Genomic DNA, 8,646 nt, shown 5'->3' with positions numbered 1-8,646 from the left:
GCAGAAGTCCTACTTCAGCCAGATCAGGCCTGCAAAGAAACTGCGTTTCACAGGCCTTTGGAAGAGATGTTCCCACTAGGCTGTAAGAGCACTGTGCAGAGCGAGTGGTTTCTCAGCTTCCCAAAGAGCTGGAAGCAAGATGCTGTGGGGCCCTTCTCGCCCTTTGGAAAGAAGCCTGCACGTTGTGCCTTTCAGCTCTAGGGCAAAGTAGCACACCCAGAGCAGAAGTCCTACTTCAGCCAGATCAGGCCTGCAAAGAAACTGCGTTTCACAGGCCTTTGGAAGACATGTTCCCGGTAGGCTGTAAGAGCACTGTGCAGAGCGAGTTGTTTCTTACCTTCCCAAAGAGCTGGAAGCAAGATGCTGTGGGGCCCAACTCGCCCTTTGGAAAGAAGCCTGCACGTTGTGCCTTTCAGCTCTAGGGCAAAGTAGCACACCCAGAGCAGAAGTCCTACTTCAGCCAGATCAGGCCTGCAAAGAAACTGCGTTTCACAGGCCTTTGGAAGACATGTTCCCGGTAGGCTGTAAGAGCACTGTGCAGAGCGAGTTGTTTCTTAGCTTCCCAAAGAGCTGGAAGCAAGATGCTGTGGGGCCCAACTCGCCCTTTGGAAAGAAGCCTGCACGTTGTGCCTTTCAGCTCTAGGGCAAAGTAGCACAACCAGAGCAGAAGTCCTACTTCAGCCAGATCAGGCCTGCAAAGAAACTGCGTTTCACAGGCCTTTGGAAGAGATGTTCCCGGTAGGCTGTAAGAGCACTGAGCAGAGCGAGTTGATTCTTAGCTTCCCAAAGAGCTGGAAGCAAGATGCTGTAGGCCCCAACACGCCCTTTGGAAAGAAGCCTGCACGTTGTGCCTTTCAGCTCTAGGGCAAAGTAGCACACCCAGAGCAGAAGTCCTACTTCAGCCAGATCAGGCCTGCAAAGAAACTGCGTTTCACAGGCCTTTGGAAGAGATGTTCCCACTAGGCTGTAAGAGCACTGTGCAGAGCGAGTTGTTTCTCAGCTTCCCAAAGAGCTGGAAGCAAGATGCTGTGGGGCCCAACTCGCCCTTTGGAAAGAAGCCTGCACGTTGTGCCTTTCTGCTCTAGGGCAAAGTAGCACACCCAGAGCAGAAGTCCTACTTCAGCCAGATCAGGCCTGCAAAGAAACTGCGTTTCACAGGCCTTTGGAAGAGATGTTCCCACTAGGCTGTAAGAGCACTGTGCAGAGCGAGTGGTTTCTTAGCTTCCCAAAGAGCTGGAAGCAAGATGCTGTGGGGCCCAACTCGCCCTTTGGAAAGAAGCCTGCACGTTGTGCCTTTCAGCTCTAGGGCAAAGTAGCACACCCAGAGCAGAAGTCCTACTTCAGCCCTATCAGGCCTGCAAAGAAACTGCGTTTCACAGGCCTTTGGAAGAGATGTTCCCGGTAGGCTGTAAGAGCACTGTGCAGAGCGAGTTGTTTCTTAGCTTCCCAAAGAGCTGGAAGCAAGATGCTGTGGGGCCCAACTCGCCCTTTGGAAAGAAGCCTGCACGTTGTGCCTTTCAGCTCTAGGGCAAAGTAGCACACCCAGAGCAGAAGTCCTACTTCAGCCAGATCAGGCCTGCAAAGAAACTGCGTTTCACAGGCCTTTGGAAGAGATGTTCCTGGTAGGCTGTAAGAGCACTGTGCAGAGCGAGTTGTTTCTTAGCTTCCCAAAGAGCTGGAAGCAAGATGCTGTGGGGCCCAACTCGCCCTTTGGAAAGAAGCCTGCACGTTGTGCCTTTCAGCTCTAGGGCAAAGTAGCACACCCAGAGCAGAAGTCCTACTTCAGCCAGATCAGGCCTGCAAAGAAACTGCGTTTCACAGGCCTTTGGAAGAGATGTTCCCGGTAGGCTGTAAGAGCACTGAGCAGAGCGAGTTGTTTCTTAGCTTCCCAAAGAGCTGGAAGCAAGATGCTGTGGGCCCCAACACGCACTTTGGAAAGAAGCCTGCACGTTGTGCCTTTCAGCTCTAGGGCAAAGTAGCACACCCAGAGCAGAAGTCCTACTTCAGCCAGATCAGGCCTGCAAAGAAACTGCGTTTCACAGGCCTCTGGAAGAGATGTTCCCACCAGGCTGTAAGAGCACTGTGCAGAGCGAGTTGTTTCTTAGCTTCCCAAAGAGCTGGAAGCAAGATGCTGTGGGGCCCAACTCGCCCTTTGGAAAGAAGCCTGCACGTTGTGCCTTTCAGCTCTAGGGCAAAGTAGCACACCCAGAGCCGAAGTCCTACTTCAGCCAGATCAGGCCTGCAAAGAAACTGCGTTTCACAGGCCTTTGGAAGAGATGTTCCTCGTAGGCTGTAAGAGCAATGTGCAGAGCAAGTTGTTTCTTAGCTTCCCAAAGAGCTGGAAGCAAGATGCTGTGGGGCCCAACTCGCCCTTTGGAAAGAAACCTGCACGTTGTGCCTTTCAGCTCTAGGGCAAAGTAGCACACCCAGAGCAGAAGTCCTACTTCAGCCAGATCAGGCCTGCAAAGAAACTGCGTTTCACAGGCCTTTGGAAGAGATGTTCCCACTAGGCTGTAAGAGCACTGTGCAGAGCGAGTGGTTTCTCAGCTTCCCAAAGAGCTGGAAGCAAGATGCTGTGGGGCCCAACTCGCCCTTTGGAAAGAAGCCTGCACGTTGTGCCTTTCAGCTCTAGGGCAAAGTAGCACACCCAGAGCAGAAGTCCTACTTCAGCCAGATCAGGCCTGCAAAGAAACTGCGTATCACAGGCCTTTGGAAGAGATGTTCCCACTAGGCTGTAAGAGCACTGTGCAGAGCGAGTGGTTTCTCAGCTTCCCAAAGAGCTGGAAGCAAGATGCTGTGGGGCCCAACTCGCCCTTTGGTAAGAAGCCTGCACGTTGTGCCTTTCAGCTCTAGGGCAAAGTAGCACACCCAGAGCAGAAGTCCTACTTCAGCCAGATCAGGCCTGCAAAGAAACTGCGTTTCACAGGCCTTTGGAAGAGATGTTCCCGGTAGGCTGTAAGAGCACTGTGCAGAGCGAGTTGTTTCTTAGCTTCCCAAAGAGCTGGAAGCAAGATGCTGTGGGGCCCAACTCGCCCTTTGGAAAGAAGCCTGCACGTTGTGCCTTTCAGCTCTAGGGCAAAGTAGCACACCCAGAGCAGAAGTCCTACTTCAGCCAGATCAGGCCTGCAAAGAAACTGCGTTTCACAGGCCTTTGGAAGACATGTTCCCGGTAGGCTGTAAGAGCACTGTGCAGAGCGAGTTGTTTCTTAGCTTACCAAAGAGCTGGAAGCAAGATGCTGTGGGGCCCTTCTCGCCCTTTGGAAAGAAGCCTACACGTTGTGCCTTTCAGCTCTAGGGCAAAGTAGCACACCCAGAGCAGAAGTCCTACTTCAGCCAGATCAGGCCTGCAAAGAAACTGCGTTTCACAGGCCTTTGGAAGAGATGTTCCCGGTAGGCTGTAGGAGCACTGTGCAGAGCGAGTTGTTTCTTAGCTTCCCAAAGAGCTGGAAGCAAGATGCTGTGGGGCCCAACTCGCCCTTTGGAAAGAAGCCTGCACGTTGTGCCTTTCAGCTCTAGGGCAAAGTAGCACACCCAGAGCAGAAGTCCTACTTCAGCCAGATCAGGCCTGCAAAGAAACTGCGTTTCACAGGCCTTTGGAAGAGATGTTCCCGGTAGGCTGTAAGAGCACTGTGCAGAGCGAGTTGTTTCTTAGCTTCCCAAAGAGCTGGAAGCAAGATGCTGTGGGGCCCAACTCGCCCTTTGGAAAGAAGCCTGCACGTTGTGCCTTTCAGCTCTAGGGCAAAGTAGCACACCCAGAGCAGAAGTCCTACTTCAGCCAGATCAGGCCTGCAAAGAAACTGCGTTTCACAGGCCTTTGGAAGAGATGTTCCCGGTAGGCTGTAAGAGCACTGAGCAGAGCGAGTTGTTTCTTAGCTTCCCAAAGAGCTGGAAGCAAGATGCTGTGGGACCCAACACGCCCTTTGGAAAGAAGCCTGCACGTTGTGCCTTTCAGCTCTAGGGCAAAGTAGCACACCCAGAGCAGAAGTCCTACTTCAGCCAGATCAGGCCTGCAAAGAAACTGCGTTTCACAGGCCTCTGGAAGAGATGTTCCCACCAGGCTGTAAGAGCACTGTGCAGAGCGAGTTGTTTCTTAGCTTCCCAAAGAGCTGGAAGCAAGATGCTGTGGGGCCCAACTCGCCCTTTGGAAAGAAGCCTGCACGTTGTGCCTTTCAGCTCTAGGGCAAAGTAGCACACCCAGAGCCGAAGTCCTACTTCAGCCAGATCAGGCCTGCAAAGAAACTGCGTTTCACAGGCCTTTGGAAGAGATGTTCCTCGTAGGCTGTAAGAGCACTGTGCAGAGCGAGTTGTTTCTTAGCTTCCCAAAGAGCTGGAAGCAAGATGCTGTGGGGCCCAACTCGCCCTTTGGAAAGAAACCTGCACGTTGTGCCTTTCAGCTCTAGGGCAAAGTAGCACACCCAGAGCAGAAGTCCTACTTCAGCCAGATCAGGCCGGCAAAGAAACTGCGTTTCACAGGCCTTTGGAAGAGATGTTCCCACTAGGCTGTAAGAGCACTGTGCAGAGCGAGTGGTTTCTCAGCTTCCCAAAGAGCTGGAAGCAAGATGCTGTGGGGCCCAACTCGCCCTTTGGAAAGAAGCCTGCACGTTGTGCCTTTCAGCTCTAGGGCAAAGTAGCACACCCAGAGCAGAAGTCCTACTTCAGCCAGATCAGGCCTGCAAAGAAACTGCGTATCACAGGCCTTTGGAAGAGATGTTCCCACTAGGCTGTAAGAGCACTGTGCAGAGCGAGTGGTTTCTCAGCTTCCCAAAGAGCTGGAAGCAAGATGCTGTGGGGCCCAACTCGCCCTTTGGTAAGAAGCCTGCACGTTGTGCCTTTCAGCTCTAGGGCAAAGTAGCACACCCAGAGCAGAAGTCCTACTTCAGCCAGATCAGGCCTGCAAAGAAACTGCGTTTCACAGGCCTTTGGAAGAGATGTTCCCACTAGGCTGTAAGAGCACTGTGCAGAGCGAGTGGTTTCTCAGCTTCCCAAAGAGCTGGAAGCAAGATGCTGTGGGGCCCTTCTCGCCCTTTGGAAAGAAGCCTGCACGTTGTGCCTTTCAGCTCTAGGGCAAAGTAGCACACCCAGAGCAGAAGTCCTACTTCAGCCAGATCAGGCCTGCAAAGAAACTGCGTTTCACAGGCCTTTGGAAGACATGTTCCCGGTAGGCTGTAAGAGCACTGTGCAGAGCGAGTTGTTTCTTACCTTCCCAAAGAGCTGGAAGCAAGATGCTGTGGGGCCCAACTCGCCCTTTGGAAAGAAGCCTGCACGTTGTGCCTTTCAGCTCTAGGGCAAAGTAGCACACCCAGAGCAGAAGTCCTACTTCAGCCAGATCAGGCCTGCAAAGAAACTGCGTTTCACAGGCCTTTGGAAGACATGTTCCCGGTAGGCTGTAAGAGCACTGTGCAGAGCGAGTTGTTTCTTAGCTTCCCAAAGAGCTGGAAGCAAGATGCTGTGGGGCCCAACTCGCCCTTTGGAAAGAAGCCTGCACGTTGTGCCTTTCAGCTCTAGGGCAAAGTAGCACAACCAGAGCAGAAGTCCTACTTCAGCCAGATCAGGCCTGCAAAGAAACTGCGTTTCACAGGCCTTTGGAAGAGATGTTCCCGGTAGGCTGTAAGAGCACTGAGCAGAGCGAGTTGATTCTTAGCTTCCCAAAGAGCTGGAAGCAAGATGCTGTAGGCCCCAACACGCCCTTTGGAAAGAAGCCTGCACGTTGTGCCTTTCAGCTCTAGGGCAAAGTAGCACACCCAGAGCAGAAGTCCTACTTCAGCCAGATCAGGCCTGCAAAGAAACTGCGTTTCACAGGCCTTTGGAAGAGATGTTCCCACTAGGCTGTAAGAGCACTGTGCAGAGCGAGTTGTTTCTCAGCTTCCCAAAGAGCTGGAAGCAAGATGCTGTGGGGCCCAACTCGCCCTTTGGAAAGAAGCCTGCACGTTGTGCCTTTCTGCTCTAGGGCAAAGTAGCACACCCAGAGCAGAAGTCCTACTTCAGCCAGATCAGGCCTGCAAAGAAACTGCGTTTCACAGGCCTTTGGAAGAGATGTTCCCACTAGGCTGTAAGAGCACTGTGCAGAGCGAGTGGTTTCTTAGCTTCCCAAAGAGCTGGAAGCAAGATGCTGTGGGGCCCAACTCGCCCTTTGGAAAGAAGCCTGCACGTTGTGCCTTTCAGCTCTAGGGCAAAGTAGCACACCCAGAGCAGAAGTCCTACTTCAGCCAGATCAGGCCTGCAAAGAAACTGCGTTTCACAGGCCTTTGGAAGAGATGTTCCCGGTAGGCTGTAAGAGCACTGTGCAGAGCGAGTTGTTTCTTAGCTTCCCAAAGAGCTGGAAGCAAGATGCTGTGGGGCCCAACTCGCCCTTTGGAAAGAAGCCTGCACGTTGTGCCTTTCAGCTCTAGGGCAAAGTAGCACACCCAGAGCAGAAGTCCTACTTCAGCCAGATCAGGCCTGCAAAGAAACTGCGTTTCACAGGCCTTTGGAAGAGATGTTCCTGGTAGGCTGTAAGAGCACTGTGCAGAGCGAGTTGTTTCTTAGCTTCCCAAAGAGCTGGAAGCAAGATGCTGTGGGGCCCAACTCGCCCTTTGGAAAGAAACCTGCACGTTGTGCCTTTCAGCTCTAGGGCAAAGTAGCACACCCAGAGCAGAAGTCCTACTTCAGCCAGATCAGGCCTGCAAAGAAACTGCGTTTCACAGGCCTTTGGAAGAGATGTTCCCACTAGGCTGTAAGAGCACTGTGCAGAGCGAGTGGTTTCTCAGCTTCCCAAAGAGCTGGAAGCAAGATGCTGTGGGGCCCAACTCGCCCTTTGGAAAGAAGCCTGCACGTTGTGCCTTTCACCTCTACGGCAAAGTAGCACACCCAGAGCAGAAGTCCTACTTCAGCCAGATCAGGCCTTCAAAGAAACTGCGTTTCACAGGCCTCTGGAAGAGATGTTCCCGGTAGGCTGTAAGAGCACTGTGCAGAGCGAGTTGTTTCTTAGCTTCCCAAAGAGCTGGAAGCAAGATGCTGTGGGGCCCAACTCGCCCTCTGGAAAGAAGCCTGCACGTTGTGCCTTTCAGCTCTAGGGCAAAGTAGCACACCCAGAGCAGAAGTCCTACTTCAGCCAGATCAGGCCTGCAAAGAAACTGCGTTTCACAGGCCTTTGGAAGAGATGTTCCCACTAGGCTGTAAGAGCACTGTGCAGAGCGAGTGGTTTCTTAGCTTCCCAAAGAGCTGGAAGCAAGATGCTGTGGGGCCCAACTCGCCCTTTGGAAAGAAGCCTGCACGTTGTGCCTTTCAGCTCTAGGGCAAAGTAGCACACCCAGAGCAGAAGTCCTACTTCAGCCAGATCAGGCCTGCAAAGAAATTGCGTTTCACAGGCCTTTGGAAGAGATGTTCCCACTAGGCTGTAAGAGCACTGTGCAGAGCGAGTGGTTTCTCAGCTTCCCAAAGAGCTGGAAGCAAGATGCTGTGGGGCCCAACTTGCCCTTTGGAAAGAAGCCTGCACGTTGTGCCTTTCAGCTCTAGGGCAAAGTAGCACAGCCAGAGCAGAAGTCCTACTTCAGCCAGATCAGGCCTGCAAAGAAACTGCGTTTCACAGGCCTTTGGAAGAGATGTTCCCACTAGGCTGTAAGAGCACTGTGCAGAGCGAGTGGTTTCTTAGCTTCCCAAAGAGCTGGAAGCAAGATGCTGTGGGGCCCAACTCGCCCTTTGGAAAGAAGCCTGCACGTTGTGCCTTTCAGCTCTAGGGCAAAGTAGCACACCCAGAGCAGAAGTCCTACTTCAGCCAGATCAGGCCTGCAAAGAAAATGCGTTTCACAGGCCTTTGGAAGACATGTTCCCAGTAGGCTGTAAGAGCACTGTGCAGAGCGAGTTGTTTCTTAGCTTCCCAAAGAGCTGGAAGCAAGATGCTGTGGGGCCCAACTCGCCCTTTGGAAAGAAGCCTGCACGTTGTGCCTTTCAGCTCTAGGGCAAAGTAGCACAGCCAGAGCAGAAGTCCTACTTCAGCCAGATCAGGCCTGCAAAGAAACTGCGTTTCACAGGCCTTTGGAAGACATGTTCCCGGTAGGCTGTAAGAGCACTGTGCAGAGCGAGTTGTTTCTTAGCTTCCCAAAGAGCAGGAAGCAAGATGCTGTGGGGCCCTTCTCGCCCTTTGGAAAGAAGCCTGCACGTTGTGCCTTTCAGCTCTAGGGCAAAGTAGCACACCCAGAGCAGAAGTCCTACTTCAGCCAGATCAGGCCTGCAAAGAAACTGCGTTTCACAGGCCTTTGGAAGAGATGTTCCCACTAGGCTGTAAGAGCACTGTGCGGAGCGAGTGGTTTCTCAGCTTCCCAAAGAGCTGGAAGCAAGATGCTGTGGGGCCCAAATCGCCCTTTGGAAAGAAGCCTGCACGTTGTGCCTTTCAGCTCTAGGGCAAAGTAGCACACCCAGAGCAGAAGTCCTACTTCAGCCAGATCAGGCCTGCAAAGAAACTGCGTTTCACAGGCCTTTGGAAGAGATGTTCCCACAAGGCAGTAAGAGCACTGTGCAGAGCGAGTGGTTTCTTAGCTTCCAAAAGAGCTGGAAGCAAGATGCTGTGGGGCCCAACTCGCCCTTTGGAAAGAAGCCTGCACGTTGTGCCTTTCAGCTCTAGGGCAAAGTAGCACACCCAGAGCAGAAGTCCTACTTCAGCCAGATCAG

The sequence above is a fragment of the Equus caballus genome, chromosome 27 (assembly GCF_041296265.1).
Source record: "Equus caballus isolate H_3958 breed thoroughbred chromosome 27, TB-T2T, whole genome shotgun sequence".
Lineage (NCBI taxonomy): Eukaryota > Metazoa > Chordata > Mammalia > Perissodactyla > Equidae > Equus > Equus caballus.
This window is presented reverse-complemented; position numbering follows the sequence as displayed.